This window comes from Protopterus annectens, chromosome 17.part0 (genome assembly GCF_019279795.1).
Source record: "Protopterus annectens isolate FY-2018-M chromosome 17.part0, PAN1.0, whole genome shotgun sequence".
Classification (NCBI taxonomy): Eukaryota; Metazoa; Chordata; order Ceratodontiformes; family Protopteridae; genus Protopterus; species Protopterus annectens.
In genome coordinates, this window is record NC_056751.1 from 99,060,573 (window position 1) to 99,074,718 (window position 14,146).

Consider the following 14,146-nt stretch of genomic DNA (forward strand, 5'->3'; position numbering starts at 1 on the left):
AGGTTTTTCTCTAAAGGATTCTTATCTGTCTAGAAACAGAAAAGCACAAGATGACTGATCCTAGATAGCCTGTAGAGGAGCACTGTCTTCAGTGACAGGAAGCTCGGAAGGACTTTGCACCCAAACCTGTTTTTTAGTCAGCTCAGCACTAGCTGGCTGACTTGGGCATGTGAAAGGTGGCCAGATGTTATCCTTAGGACGTACCCCACATAGCGAAGGCTATTGCAGCAGTGATCATTCAAACATCCTAATATTATGGTATGTTTACTTACACAACTATACTTTGCCTATTCATATATAAACACACATGCACGAATGCACACACTCGTACATGTATAAAATACATGTGTATGTGTTTGTGTACACACACATTTTATTTATTTATATATATATATATATATATATATATATATATATATATATATATATATATATATATATATATGCGCACACACACATTAATATTTAAAAAAACTAACCGGGAAAAATCGAAAGATACACACAAACAAATTGCATACAGGCTGTTTCATCTTTATGTTTACGTGTTGGGCAGCAAAACTGACCTGTTAATTGACCTCTGTCTGACGCAGATAACGATATATTAAATGTTTGTGCTTTTTATATAATTTTTGAATATTTCAATTGAGTGGCTTGAACAGAATTATTTAGTCTCGTATGAAAATTTAAAATGAACAAAAGGCTGCTGACAGTGTCTGCTGCTCTTGAGTGGTTACTGAGAGAAAATTATTACAAAGTAAATATTTACTGTGTTATATTGTGATATAGATCTGTGACCTAATGAACATGACAGTTGTAAACTTTAATTTGTGCTGAATAGTTTGTCATTTACACACAAGTCCTAGGATAAGAACAGTTGTTTAAATTGCGGATGTAACTTAATTTTGCTGAAGTGCTCAGGAAGCATTTTAATTAGGAGCACAGCCTTCCAGAGCTCCAGTGGAGGGAATGCGTTTTAACAACTTTGTGTGGTATGAATGCAGCCAAGCTCTGTGTTGAACCCTTTCCTGTTTGGCTTCTGTTTCTCAGACCTTCAGGCCAACACTCCTGGCCTATGATTATCTGAGTTTGTAGACTACTGTAAATTGGATGCTGCTATTCGATCTTCAGCTGATTCACAATTATTCCATCATGGGTTAGAGCATAATAACAATTGGTGCAACCAGTGGTCTCAAATTAAATGCCGAAAAAATGTACCGTAGTTCATATTGGAAAACAACATTTTCATACACCATGTAGGTGATATGACACTGTTGTGTAAAGGATCAAGGTACTCTACTTTAAAAAGTTCTTATTGTTTGGCCACAATGTCTGTAGTAGTTAAGAAAGCTTCTATCTGGCTCATCTGATTTCCAAGGAATCCACTCGAATCAGTCTTAATTGCACTTTACTTGTATGTCATCAGACCCATTATTGAGTAAAATGAACAGTCTGTTATCTAAACATATCCCCTAGATTAATAACCAAAAAGATTAATGGCCTCAGAAATCTTGGTTATCAAGACATGCTGGCACCCTTCTCTCTCTGATCTTAGTCTCTGTGGAGATCTGTGCCTAGCCTTTCAAGCTGTGAAAGATCCAATATTTTTAGCTTCCTATTCTTCCATAGAACAAATACTTCATACACGGTTAAAGGAGCTAAACCTTTATCAACTGATAAATAAGATGTGTTGGCATGGTAATCTTATCCCAGTTGCTCCCAAACTCCAGTATGTCAGATAAAAACACCCTTGCTACTTTAAAAAGTATCTCTTGATAACTGGATGGGCAGCCTTAAATTCTCTCGGTCTTTTTTTTGTCTTGTGCTCATTGAGGCAATAGGGAACTTTTGAAAAGGGTTTTTAGGCATATAATGGTCTGCAGACTGATTGTGTAGTACTTGCCTATAAACTTAATAAGCTTGACTTGGCAAACTGTAGACCTGTCTTTGTCATTGTATAGGCTCACACGTTCATTCTGTCAAAAAGCCTGGTCATATATTTTATCTAAAGGTTAAGTACCAAATAAAGTGTAAACAAAATATCAAAAATTCCACAGCAAGTGAATTTATGAGCCAAACAGAGTTCCTGGGAAAAGGCAGAAGCATCTTTACAAAACGTATGTGTGAACGTCCCTTTATCAAGACAACATGAGAAAAAAATGTTTCAGCACCCTTGTATCCTGTTTGCATTTTTGTCTGGCTAGCTTTCACAGAAATTGTTACTGTTTTTGTGGATTGTACAAGTCTTCATTGCCAGACTTGGTTTGTATGTCATGTAACACAAAAAAAGTGTATACATACACGTACACTTTTGGTTCATCGGTGTAGCTTTCTAGCGACATTTTTCTCTTCCCCCACCAGGGGCAACAATATCCTAGACCTAGTCATTACCAGCACGAGTGACTGGTGTTCCACACCTGAAGTCAACTCCTCGTTGGTCAGATCCGACCATAAGCTAATCACTCTAGATATCCACATCCTGCCCCCACCCCCCATTAAGGAAACCACAGTAAAAAATTTCTCCAAAGCCAACTTCATGCTTCTTAAGACAGAAGTGCCAAACTTTGTGACACCCATGCAGATGGACAAAACGGTTATGACTGCTGAATCCTACACAAATGCACTTTATAAGCACTTACACATGTGCATGGATCATGCTATCCCAAACAGAACCAAGGCGCTATCCTCCAAAAAAAAAAAAAAGGAAGCCAATCTGGTGGTCCCCTGCCATAAACAAACTTTACAACAGAAGGAAGAAACTGTTGCAAGAGAGAGTAAAATCCCATGAGTGGAGGAGCTTCCCTGGTCAGCCTCAGTAAGAAGCTGAGATCCCTTTATAAGATCCTCCAAAGTTATCTACAAAATCAAAATAGCCACTGATTCTAGGGACAACCACAAAGCATTCTATAGCTATGTCAAGAATCTCAATGGCAACATCCAGATCTGCTTTTTGTTACAGCACAATGGCATAAAAATTACAGAACCAGCTGATATTGCCAACATCCTGGCAGATAAGTTCAGTGCTAACTTTATCCCCTTCTCACTCCCTAAAGGTCCCATATCTATACAGGAAAAATGCAGAGTCCCTGTAATCACAACTACACAGGTAAAAGCTGTACTCTCTAAAGCCAAAAACACAGCATCCATGGGAGCAGACAACATCCCAGGCTGCGTTTTACACAAACTAAAGAACGAACTGGCTCCCCACCTAATCACCATGTTCAATCATAGCCTCACATCTGGCTTTGTGCCCACTGAACGGTGCACAGCAAAAGTTATCCCACTCCACAAAGGGGAAGCCACCACTAATCCTGGGAACTATCGCCCTATTTGCCTGACGAGCCTGGTTTGTAAGGCCATGGAACATATCATCATGGAACTCCTAAATGACATTAACCGCCAAAGTCTGGACCCCACCCAGTTCAGGTTTGTGAAAGGCAGATCATGCTTCCTGAACCTGATCAACTTCTTTGAGGCAGTCAAAAAAGCTGTAGATGAGGGTAAGGTGGTTCACACAACCTCTCTTCACCTCGCCAAGGCTTTCGACACCATCCCCCATTCTAGTCATAGCTAAACTCACTAAACTATGTAGAAATCTGTACAGCACAAGATGGGGTGCCAACTGGCTCACTGACAGAACCCACACTGTAAAAGTTGCAGACTACAAATCTGACTTCCAGCCAGTGACAAGTGGAGTACCATAGGGTTCAGTCCTGGTACCTCTCCTGTTTGGTATCTACTTTTCTGAAGTACAGGCTAACACAGAAGGCCTTTGGCTAAGTTCACAGATGACTGCAAACTAGGTGCCATAGTAGAGTCCCCAAATGATATGGACATCCTGCAGAAGGGCCTCACTGAGACAGATGCCTGGTGTCGGAGCCGTGGCCTCAAGCTCGGTGCCAAAAAGTGCGTTGTCATTCTCTTTGGTAAAAACTCTGTACCCATGAACTACCACATAGATGCCAGTCTACTTAATGCCGAATGTGTGATGAGACCTTGGGACCCAGGTGGACAGTAGTCTCTCCTTTAATGATCACATCACAACAGTAGTCAGGAAATCCTTCTACATGATGCACTTCATCGCAAAAGGGTTCTCATCCAGGAAAAAGAGGTCATTGTTCCCCTCTACTAGACCCTGACTCATTATAGAGTACAATGCCCCTTTTGAAATGCACCTCACAAGACATCTGTAGCAGCTGGAAAGGCCACAGCAGTACCTCACAAAATGGATTCCTGGCCTCAAACAGATGCCCTACACTGAAGGTCTCAAATGAACTCCAGCTTTACTCCGTAGCTTATTGCCTACTCTGAGGTGATCTCTGCCTAGCATATAAAGCTATGTCAAACCCAGAGCTGTTGGACATGCTTCACCTAAAGAAATCCAATCCCTCTGAGCTACACACTCTAGGGACCTAAACTGTCACCACAATAAACAGGACATGCTGGAGGGATAGATTCCTGTCCCAGAGACTTCCCATACTCTGGAACAAGCTACCCATCTATGTCAAGCAAAGTTCCCCATTAGCACTCTTCAAAAAAAACTCTTGAGTGGATGGGAAATGGGAAATACACCCGGAGATCACTTCTGTGACTCTGCTCGACAGGGGCACAGGAAAATAACATCTGATGTTGTCTTTATTCATTCCTTACTGTTAGGACTTTGGTTCCGCCCTCGGAACCGACACGGCTGTTTCCAGGCTCGCTCCAGCCAAAAACTCTCAGCTAAGTCCTACCCATAATGCCCCTCTCATAGTCTCACCAGATCTCGTTTGCCGCTTTCCTTGTCAGACGTGCCTAGCCATCTCTCTCAAAGCTAAGTGAAAATTGTGTAGTAACTTTTTCGTTTTTTAGTCAGTTTAGCCTTTTCTTACTATCTCCTATAACCTGCTTCTATTTCCTACCCTTTACCTTTGGTAGTTAAATCACTACCATCATTGGTACTGTCCCTCTCTCCTGCCTTTGGTAGGCCTTCTTTTACCACTTGTGGTATTTTAAATACCATTGTTGTTGTTCTCTCCTTTTCTTTCCCTTGTTATAGTTGTTTTCTTTAGAATAGCCCTTTTGTTGCTTGTACTATGTCAGACAAAGTTAAGTTGGGGTTTAAACAGTGTGACAAGGAAAAATAGTCACTCTGTTCCTGCCTCTCCATCAGTTACAAAACTGAGTCAGCTCCATACTTCTTCGGTGCCCTCGGCGCAGACCTCTTCGGCACCAGGCCCTGTGTCTTCTCCCTCAGTGTCATCTCTGATGTTGACTCCTGTTTCGGTTCCAGCCTCAGCACCATCGGCTTCGGTGACATCCTTGGTTCTGACACTGTCTTTCATGACCATGTCTGCTTCGGCACCATCCCCGGCCACGGTGCTGATAGCTTCTTTGACTCCACAGACTGTGACCTCTGTTCCTAAAGTAGAGTATTTTCCAAGAACCAGATGCTTTCCAACATACAACCCTTTTTTTTGGGCATCTGTTTAGTCCCTTTCTTGAAAGACCTTCTTTTCAGCAGCCTCCTTTAGATCCACCAGGAGTCTTCTGAACAAGATATAGTGCAGGTTGTGGACCAGCTTCTGGCAGCTAGGGGATTACCCACTCCACATAGACCTTCCGTCCCCTTTGGCTCAGATTCCTTCACAGTATATTCTCCTGTTTATCTTCCTCTGGCCTCTACCCATGGAGATCTTATTACCACTGTCCACCCCGGTGCATACTGTCTCAGCCCTGACTGTGTTGTTTTCCCCGTCTGCACTGACCACCCTTGCTGCATTGGCCCTGTTGGAGCCGGTGCACACTCAGAGCATTGTTTGGACTGTCGGCACCTTGTTACCTAGCCTGGTGCCTATTTTTTCACTGGTGCTATGTCCATGACTCTGACAGTTTCCAGTCCTCTCGGAGCTCCTCACCTGGAGGTGGGCTCCTTAGGGTGGGGTGTGACCCCGGTTCTGAGGTGGTCCTTTTCTGGGCTCCCATCCCTCCTCAGGCGGGCCTGCTTTTAAGGTGATGGAGAGGGTTCTTGCTTCCGCAGGCTTGCAGTTAGTATCAATGACATCGGCACCAGAACTCCTGTCTAGCATGCAGCTATCCCAACCCCCTACTTTGGGATCCCAGGCATGGGAGCCACAAGATCTCCCTTTGAAGGGAACCCTTTCTCCATAGTCCTCAAAAGATCCCACTGGGGAGCCACCCCAGAAGAAATGGTGCAAGAGGAAGCACCTTGATTCCCCTGAGGAATCTGTCACTGAGGACACTGATTGCGATGAGGGGAAAGGGGTCCCCACGGTCTCCCCCAGACGACGTCGCATGTGGAGACCTTCTCGAAATCCTCAAGCAGCGAGGAGAATGGAAGTCCTCTAACCCTTCTTCTGAGGAATCTGTGTTCTTGCAGGCCTTCCGTGCCCGGCTGTCTACTTCATGGGTGACCCCACCTGTGGCTAAGTTTATTAAGCTGATCATGCAGCTTGCCAGGAAGGCCCCGGACAACTCAGAACCTGTCCCTCGGAGGCCGGACAAAATTCTATAAATTCTATCCACCCCTGAAGACCAGCTCAACTGGTCCAAGCAGTTGACTGTTTATTCCATGGTCGTGGTGGTGGCCAAGAGGGAACTGGCAGAAGATAGTTCCACTATCCATCCTCCGAACAGGGAGTCTCGGGCCATGGACAGACTAGGGAAGCGGACCTATGCTTCAGCGACCTTTTTCATTTGGTTGCTGAACTATCTGGCACACTAGGAGACCTAATCTCTGAAATGTCTTCCTCTTTGGCGGGGGTACTGCCTGCTGAGGTGCGTGACATGCCTCGCAGCTAGCTAGCCTTGAATTTATCTCTAACACCTCAATGCGTTTGATATCTTTCACCACCAACGGGCAGCTCAGACTGCTGTCTCAGGCATTGTCATGAGACGCCATACTTGGATGCGTTTATGTAATTTCGCAGACCCTTTTAAATCTTCCTTCGTCAACGCGCCCGTTGACTAATCTGCACTTTTTGGTCCCAAAGTACAAGGCACACTAGCACGAAGTGAGAAAGATGGTGAGACCTTATCTGTTGTGGGCATACATTTTTCAACCCCCCCAGAAGTCCTACTCCAGAAAACAGAGGTGAGGAAGATTGTGGTTCAAGAAATCCCAAGGCTCTTTTCGTAACACTTGTGGTGAGCAATCCCCCTGGGGGAGAGGGGACAACTCATCTGGAAGATGCCCCTTTCAGGATAGAGGGGGTCTGTGTAACCAGGATGCTAGAGATTCCTTCTCTGGCCGACCCTACCAGCGCTCCTGAGCAGCGGCCCGATTGCTTTCCTCTGGAAGCAGTCAGGGGTCCTTTTTCTCTGCACTTACCAGCCTGGCAACTTATTACTACTGATGTTTGGGTGCACCTACCAGCCTGGCAACTTATTACTACTGATGTTTGGGTGCAGGGAATAATATCCAGAGGCTACCGGGTACCATTCGATTTAAATCCCAGACCTGTCAAACGAATCCCCGATGTGCCACCCAATCAGAGCGAGGTAGCAGCCTTAGAAATAGAAAAGCTGCTCAGGAAAAGCGTCATCCAACCAGTCCCACCAGACCAGAGAGGATCCGGGTTTTACTCAAGGTTCTTTTTAGTGCCAAAAAAGACAGGGGACTGGAGACCAATCCTGAATCTTAGCCTATTGAACAAATTTATCAAACCTCAAAAATTCTGGATGGTCACGGTACAGTACATTCTCCCCTTTCTAGCGAGGGACAACTGAATGTGCTCTTTAGACCTCCAGGATGCTTTTTACCACATAAAGATGGATCACCGCTTCCCCGGAAATTTCTCCGCTTCCGGCCTGGAGCCAATCCCTACCAGTTCAGGGTACTGCCATTCGGTCCCTCGACAGACCCCCCCCCCCCCGAATGTTCACCAAATGTATCGCAGTTGTAGCAGCTCATCTTCGACTACAAGGATTCCAGGGGTTTCCGTATCTAGACGATTGGCTCCTTGCCACCCTGACATGGAATCTTCTAATCCACAGCCTCTCTTACACTCAAGGCCTCGCTCTACACTTGGGGATTACAATCAACAAGGACAAATCTCAAATGCCCCCAACAAAAACACTGGAATTCATTGGAGCAGTTTTTGACGCAACATCCTGTCAAGCTTCCCTCCCTTCTCACAGGCTTTCGAAAATAAGGCACCAAATCCAAGCCTTTTGTACCAGCATGCCTTATACTGCAACTCTTAGGCTCCATGGCAGCTGCCATCACTCTAGTACCACTGGTGAGGTTGCACATGAGACTACTACAGTGGCTCCTTTCTTCACAATGGTCAATCTTCACACCCACTCGACCACATGATACAACTTACAAACCTTTGCAAGGAAGAAATGCTATGGCGGATGAAGTCAGAATTGAATCTTTGGTGTTGACCGTTCTGTCTCCCCCAGTCCATGGCCACGGTGACCACAGACGCTTCCCTGTTAGAGTGGGGGGGGGGGCATTTCCAGGGAAAAATGGTCCAAGGCACCTGGTCCCCATGGAGGCCTGTTTGCACATAAATGCCCTGGAACTGAGGGCAGTTCTCTTAGCGTTACAAGCGTTCCATAATTCGTCCCTTCTGGGACCATTGCAATTCATTCAAACAACATGTCAGTCGTCTGGTATATCAACAAGCATGGTGGAACCAGGTCTTGCCCCCTGTGTCGGGAACCCTTGAAGATTTGGCACTGGGCAATATCTTCCAACCGCGTTCTTATTGCAATGCACATTCCCGGGAGTTCCAACCTTATTGCGGACAATCTGAGCAGGAACATCCTGATGCCTCATGAGTGGTCCCTCAGTCCCGTAATAGCGGATCGGATTTTCTGCCGCTGGGGCAAGCCTTGCTGCGATCTATTTGCTTCCCCCCTTAAACAACAGATGCAGAAGCTACTTTGTCTGGATCCCCCCTCACACACGATTGGCCCCTCAGGTCTACTGTATGCCTTTCCCTGTTTCCCCTCATCTCAAAATTTCTCCAGAAATCTTAGAGGTTAAGAAGCAAAGTGATCGTCATTGCCCCTTATTGGCCCCATCAAGTCTGGTTCCAGTTCCTATGGCCTTGTCTGAGTCACAACCCGTGGATCATGGATCATTCCCAGGGTCGGTTATCTCATCCTCAGGGACTGATTCACCCCAATCTCCACAGCCTCAAGCTCATAGCTTGATTCCTCTACTGCCAGTGATTGCCAGGCTGCCTGATATCTCATCTCCTATTCCTGAAATTCTTCTGGCTTCACACAAACCTTCAACCATGAAAATTTATTCTAGTAAATGGAATAGGTTCTCTATTTGGGCCAAAGATCAGAACTTGGATCCTTTCTCTATGCTATTCAAAAGATCCTACAATACCCGATGACTCTTCTACATGGAACAATCGCTGTACATTTAGCAGCTTTTGCAAATTTTCATAATGTATTTGATAATTCTGATGTCACATCGCTTGTGCAAGACCTTTTTGAAAGGAGTATTGCACGTTAAACCTCCTGTCAACCCCCCCCCCCCACCCATAGAACCCTGGGACTTCACATTGGTACTTCAATCACTAACATGCCCTCCTTTTGAGCCTTTCAATTCTTGTGATATAAAATTTTTGTCATGGAAGACTCTACTTCTTGTAGCACTCACCTCAGCGAGAAGAGTATCAGAGTTGCAGGCCTTGAGTGTTAAGAGACCTTACTTGAACTTCCACAGGGATAGAGTATCCCTTCATACTGACCCTTCTTTCTTGCCCAAGGTAGTTTTTGTTTTTTCCATTAACCAATCTGTTGACCTGCTAGTTTTCTTCCCTTGGCATTCTAACAGAAGGGAGCATCTGTTGCACACCCTTTATTTTCATAGGCAGCTTTGTTGTTATTTTGACGAGACTAAATTTTTCAGGAAAATGGATCAATTGTTTGTGGCCTTTGCAGGACCCAGATTGGGTAAACTTGTCTTCAAAATGACTCTATCCTCCTGGCTTAGAAATGTCATTACCTTTGTCTACCATCAGAATAAGCTGTCCTTACTTTCCATAATGAAGGCTCATTTTACTAGATTGATGGCTACTTCTGTGGCTTTTCATTCCAGAGCCTCTATGGACGATCTCTACACAGCAGACACTTGGGCAAGACATCATACTTTTATCACTCATTACAAATTGGATTTGGCCTCCAGGGGAAGAGCATCTTTTGTTTCTATGGTGCTCAGGAATATCCTTCCTTAGGGCCACCCAGGACTCAAGTAGCTGGGGACTCTGTCCTAACAGTAAGGAGTGAATAAAGATTTACAACATCAGCTAAAGAAGTTATGTCTTACCATAATGTTCCATCTGTGTTGTAGATCTTTATTCATTCATTACTTTCTGCCCTCCTTCCCCCTGCCTGGACTCCTGGTGGACTTTAGGAATTCCTGGTTAGGGTATTTGCTCAGATACAGCCTCCTTCTGTATTTCTCTTACTGTCTCTATAATATTGGGGTGGGTAAACTCAATCTGGAGAGACTGAGAAGGGGCATTATGGGTAGGTCTTAGCTGAGAGTTTTTGGCTGGCGTGAGCTTGGAAACAGCAGTGTTGGTTCAGAGGACGGAACCAAAGTCCTAACAGTAGTTAATAAAGATCTACAACACAGCTGGAATGTTATGGTAAGACACAACTTCTTTTTTGTTGGGTGGCGTAAGCCAGGGAACCTTGTTGGCTAGGCTTACTTAAGCCCTTGGGCTGATAGCCTAGTACCTACCTATGAACGTTTTGCATCCGCATGCAATGTCATTGGCATGTGGTCCCCCAAGGATTCAACAGCAGAATTTCTTTCTGAGAAAGATGCAAGCAACGCTGTTTGGAAAACCTTGTTCCACGGATTCCATTAACTTCACTCGCTCAGTTTTATGTGATTGACTGTCGTAGTAGTCCAAATTATTGGAACAGACTAAAGACTGCCTTGGATAGTAGTTGTGAAGACCTGCGTCTGTCCCCTTTTCTGCTGATTCAAGTAAAGCATAATACTGCTTTCTTAATCTTTTTCTCTGGTTTGCTATGACCACTCCTCCATTTAGTTACCAAAAATACACGAAAGACAATTTTGGTAGAGGAAAAAGCCTGAACAAGACATGTGGTTAGTGCTGACTTTTTCTCTGGAACACAGAAGGCAAGCTTGTCCAGCAACATGAAGAATCAAGTTAAGTATTTGCATACATTTATATCTGCTGAGGCTCAGTAATATAATCTGTCACTAGAACAGTATGTTCCGTCATAACACTGTCTGGTGTGTACACCTAATTGGTTTAGTCTTTCTGTCCATTTGAAACTGTCTCTGACCTGGTTGGTTCTCGTTTTTTGTGACGATTTTTATAAAGCTATGTGCCAAGTTTTGTTTGAAAGCAAAACGGTAAATGCTAGAACTTTTCTCCAATTTTGTAACCCAAATCCAAAGTTCATGCTTTCCAGCTGTTGTATAACATTTCTCTCATTTGAAACTGGAAGGCACTTCAACAGCTATCTTCTGCTACCAACTGCTGCATACACCCACACCAGGAAGTAAATACTTGACAGAAAAATACTTTGTTTGAGAGAGATGTTACTTTCAAGATCCTCTCAGTAACTGAACATGGAGAGTAGTTCTTAATGGACAACTGCATTCATTAAAACAGAATGGAAAGGTAAAAGAAACATGTACTGTTGGTGGTGAGTCTTTGACACACAGGTGTATAGCTTGTCCTTTAGGATCATGTATTGCAAACATTGTTTGTATTCGTTGACCAGGAAAATCAGGTAGAAGCAGAGGACATGTCCCGAGTTCATATAAGCTACTTATTCTTTTTCTTGCCCAGGCTTACCATGGATATTATGAAATGGACAGGACTGAGGGTGGTGAAAAGGTTTTGTGGAAGACCTAGAGCTTGCACAGTGCTAGTGGGAAGTGCTTTTGATGGAAGACTTAAGTTCTAAATGTGACCTGTTACAGTATTTGAAAAGCACAAACTCTGTTAAGACACAAAGGTGTGATTCAACAAAAGGAGATGCATATAGAGCACACTGCTGGAGCAGTTCATCAACTGGAACTGAATATTTGAAAGGAGACTAAGATTTGAGAGAGATGGTAGTGATCCTCTCTTATAACAGATTGCACTGTAAAGTGACATAATGGTAGGAAAGGCTAACAATGTTTTGATAGTTAATTATCCAGAAATGTCATCTGTTAGCCATCCAACTACCGGCATTCCAAAAAAATGGAAAGATAAAGACAAACCAGGCTGCTGAGGTCCAAAGCTGCCAACGACATTTCTCCTAAGCCAGTCGCCAGTTCGCCGGTACTCTGATGCTTTTGTACCCCTGATACCCACTACTTCTGACTCACAGGCCTCTAGTGAGACCCATTTGGAGTCCAGTATGTCGTGAGATGCTTCAGCTGTGGAACCTGCGGATGTCTCTACCTTGGATGGGTCCGGAGCCACTGTGCAGGCACCGGCTTCTGAGAGTGTATTCAGGCCTACGGTCTTGCATATTAAACCACTTCCTTCTTCATTTAGGCCAAAATCTTGAACCATGCTTAAGAAACCGACGCCCAGACCACATGCTCAGGCCTCTATGCCTAAAAAACAAATAAGAAAGGCTGAAGATCTTATAACTCTAATCAGGGGAAGCCAACCTCCCCCTTCTAAGAGACCTAGGACTGAAGTTGTTTATGAATCTTCTGAACATGATTCTGATTTTTCTGATATGGATTTGCCCTTATCTACTTATGAGGATTCTGATGCAGAGGACTCTGTTCCCTCTGCTTCCCCTCCAGAGGATTTTTCTTTTGGTGAGACCTTACATACGCTAAGGGAGCATTCCCACCGGGAAAGCCAGGATTTTTCCGATTCAAAAAAGAGGCTTAGGGATTTCTTACTCCTGCCTCAGCATAGGCCTTTAGCTATACCTCCTGTACTAGATATTGTTGATGCTTTTTCAGAATCTAGTTTGGCTCCTGTTTCTTTGCCTCCTGCTCCCAGAAAACCTGACCGATATTACAGGGTTCCTGATTATCACAAGTTCCTTTTTAAAAATCCTATTGCAGATCCAGAGACTATTTCACAGGGACCCAAGGACATTAAGGCTTCTACTGCTAAAAATCCTACCCCCTCTGATAGAAACTCTGCAACCTTGGCCATTAGGGCTTTAAACTGCCAGTTTCATATGTTCAAGTATCAACAACATGTTACTGGATTGCTTAAACAGAAAATGATGTTAATTCCTGACTGTGCTGAAAATAAAGAATTACAGGATTTAATGCATTCTGCTGAATAGGTTGGAAAACATACTTTGCAATGTGGATTTGATTCATTAGAGGCCTCTTGCAGGGCTGCTGTTACTGGGTCTGTGCTCAGAAGGCATGCTTGGCTTAAGGAGCAAGCTTTGCCTGATCATGTTATAGCTAAATTGTTGGATGCTCCCTTAAATCAGGACCGCCTGTTTGGCAACAAGGCTGAGGAAGTTCTTAAAAAGATGGAAGGTAAAGCTAAATCTGTGCAAACTGTTAAAGATTTCTTACAAGTTCAGCCTCCTAGATTTTGTAGGCACTGGCCATCTAAAAATTGGGCCTTTCCAGCTCCTTCCAGGTCTTCTCAAGCCAAACCCAGACACAACAGGTTTCAGTCTCAAGGGACACACAAGAATAGGCAGTGGTGGGTTTCCGCACCCAAACCTGAGAGTAGTAAGACTCCCCCCTATGGAAAACTATCTCAATGACTTGCTTTTAAAATTTCCAAGCACTTCCCAACTGAATGCTCCTTTAGGCGAAAAGATTGGTCTGCAGGCCAAAAACTGGGAACTCATTCCCCGGGGCAAATGGGTTTTAAATATAGTGTCCCAAGGATACATATTTCATTTCCACATGTTACCAACACCAAACGGGTGGCCAGATCTACCCACAAATCAATGGGCAGAGGCCCAAAATCAGGTACACTCTCTCTTAAACATGGGGGCTATTCAGTTGATACCAGAAGAGGAAAAGGGACAAGGTTGCTATTCGAGACTTTTCCTGGTACCCAGAAAAGGCAATACATGGCGTCCTATCCTGGACCTTTCTATTCTAAACACCTTTTTGGTGATTCCAAAATGCTAACTCTTCACCAGCTGCTTCCTATGCTAGGCAAGGATGCATGGTTGGCCCCAAAAAAAACTAGAACCCCTT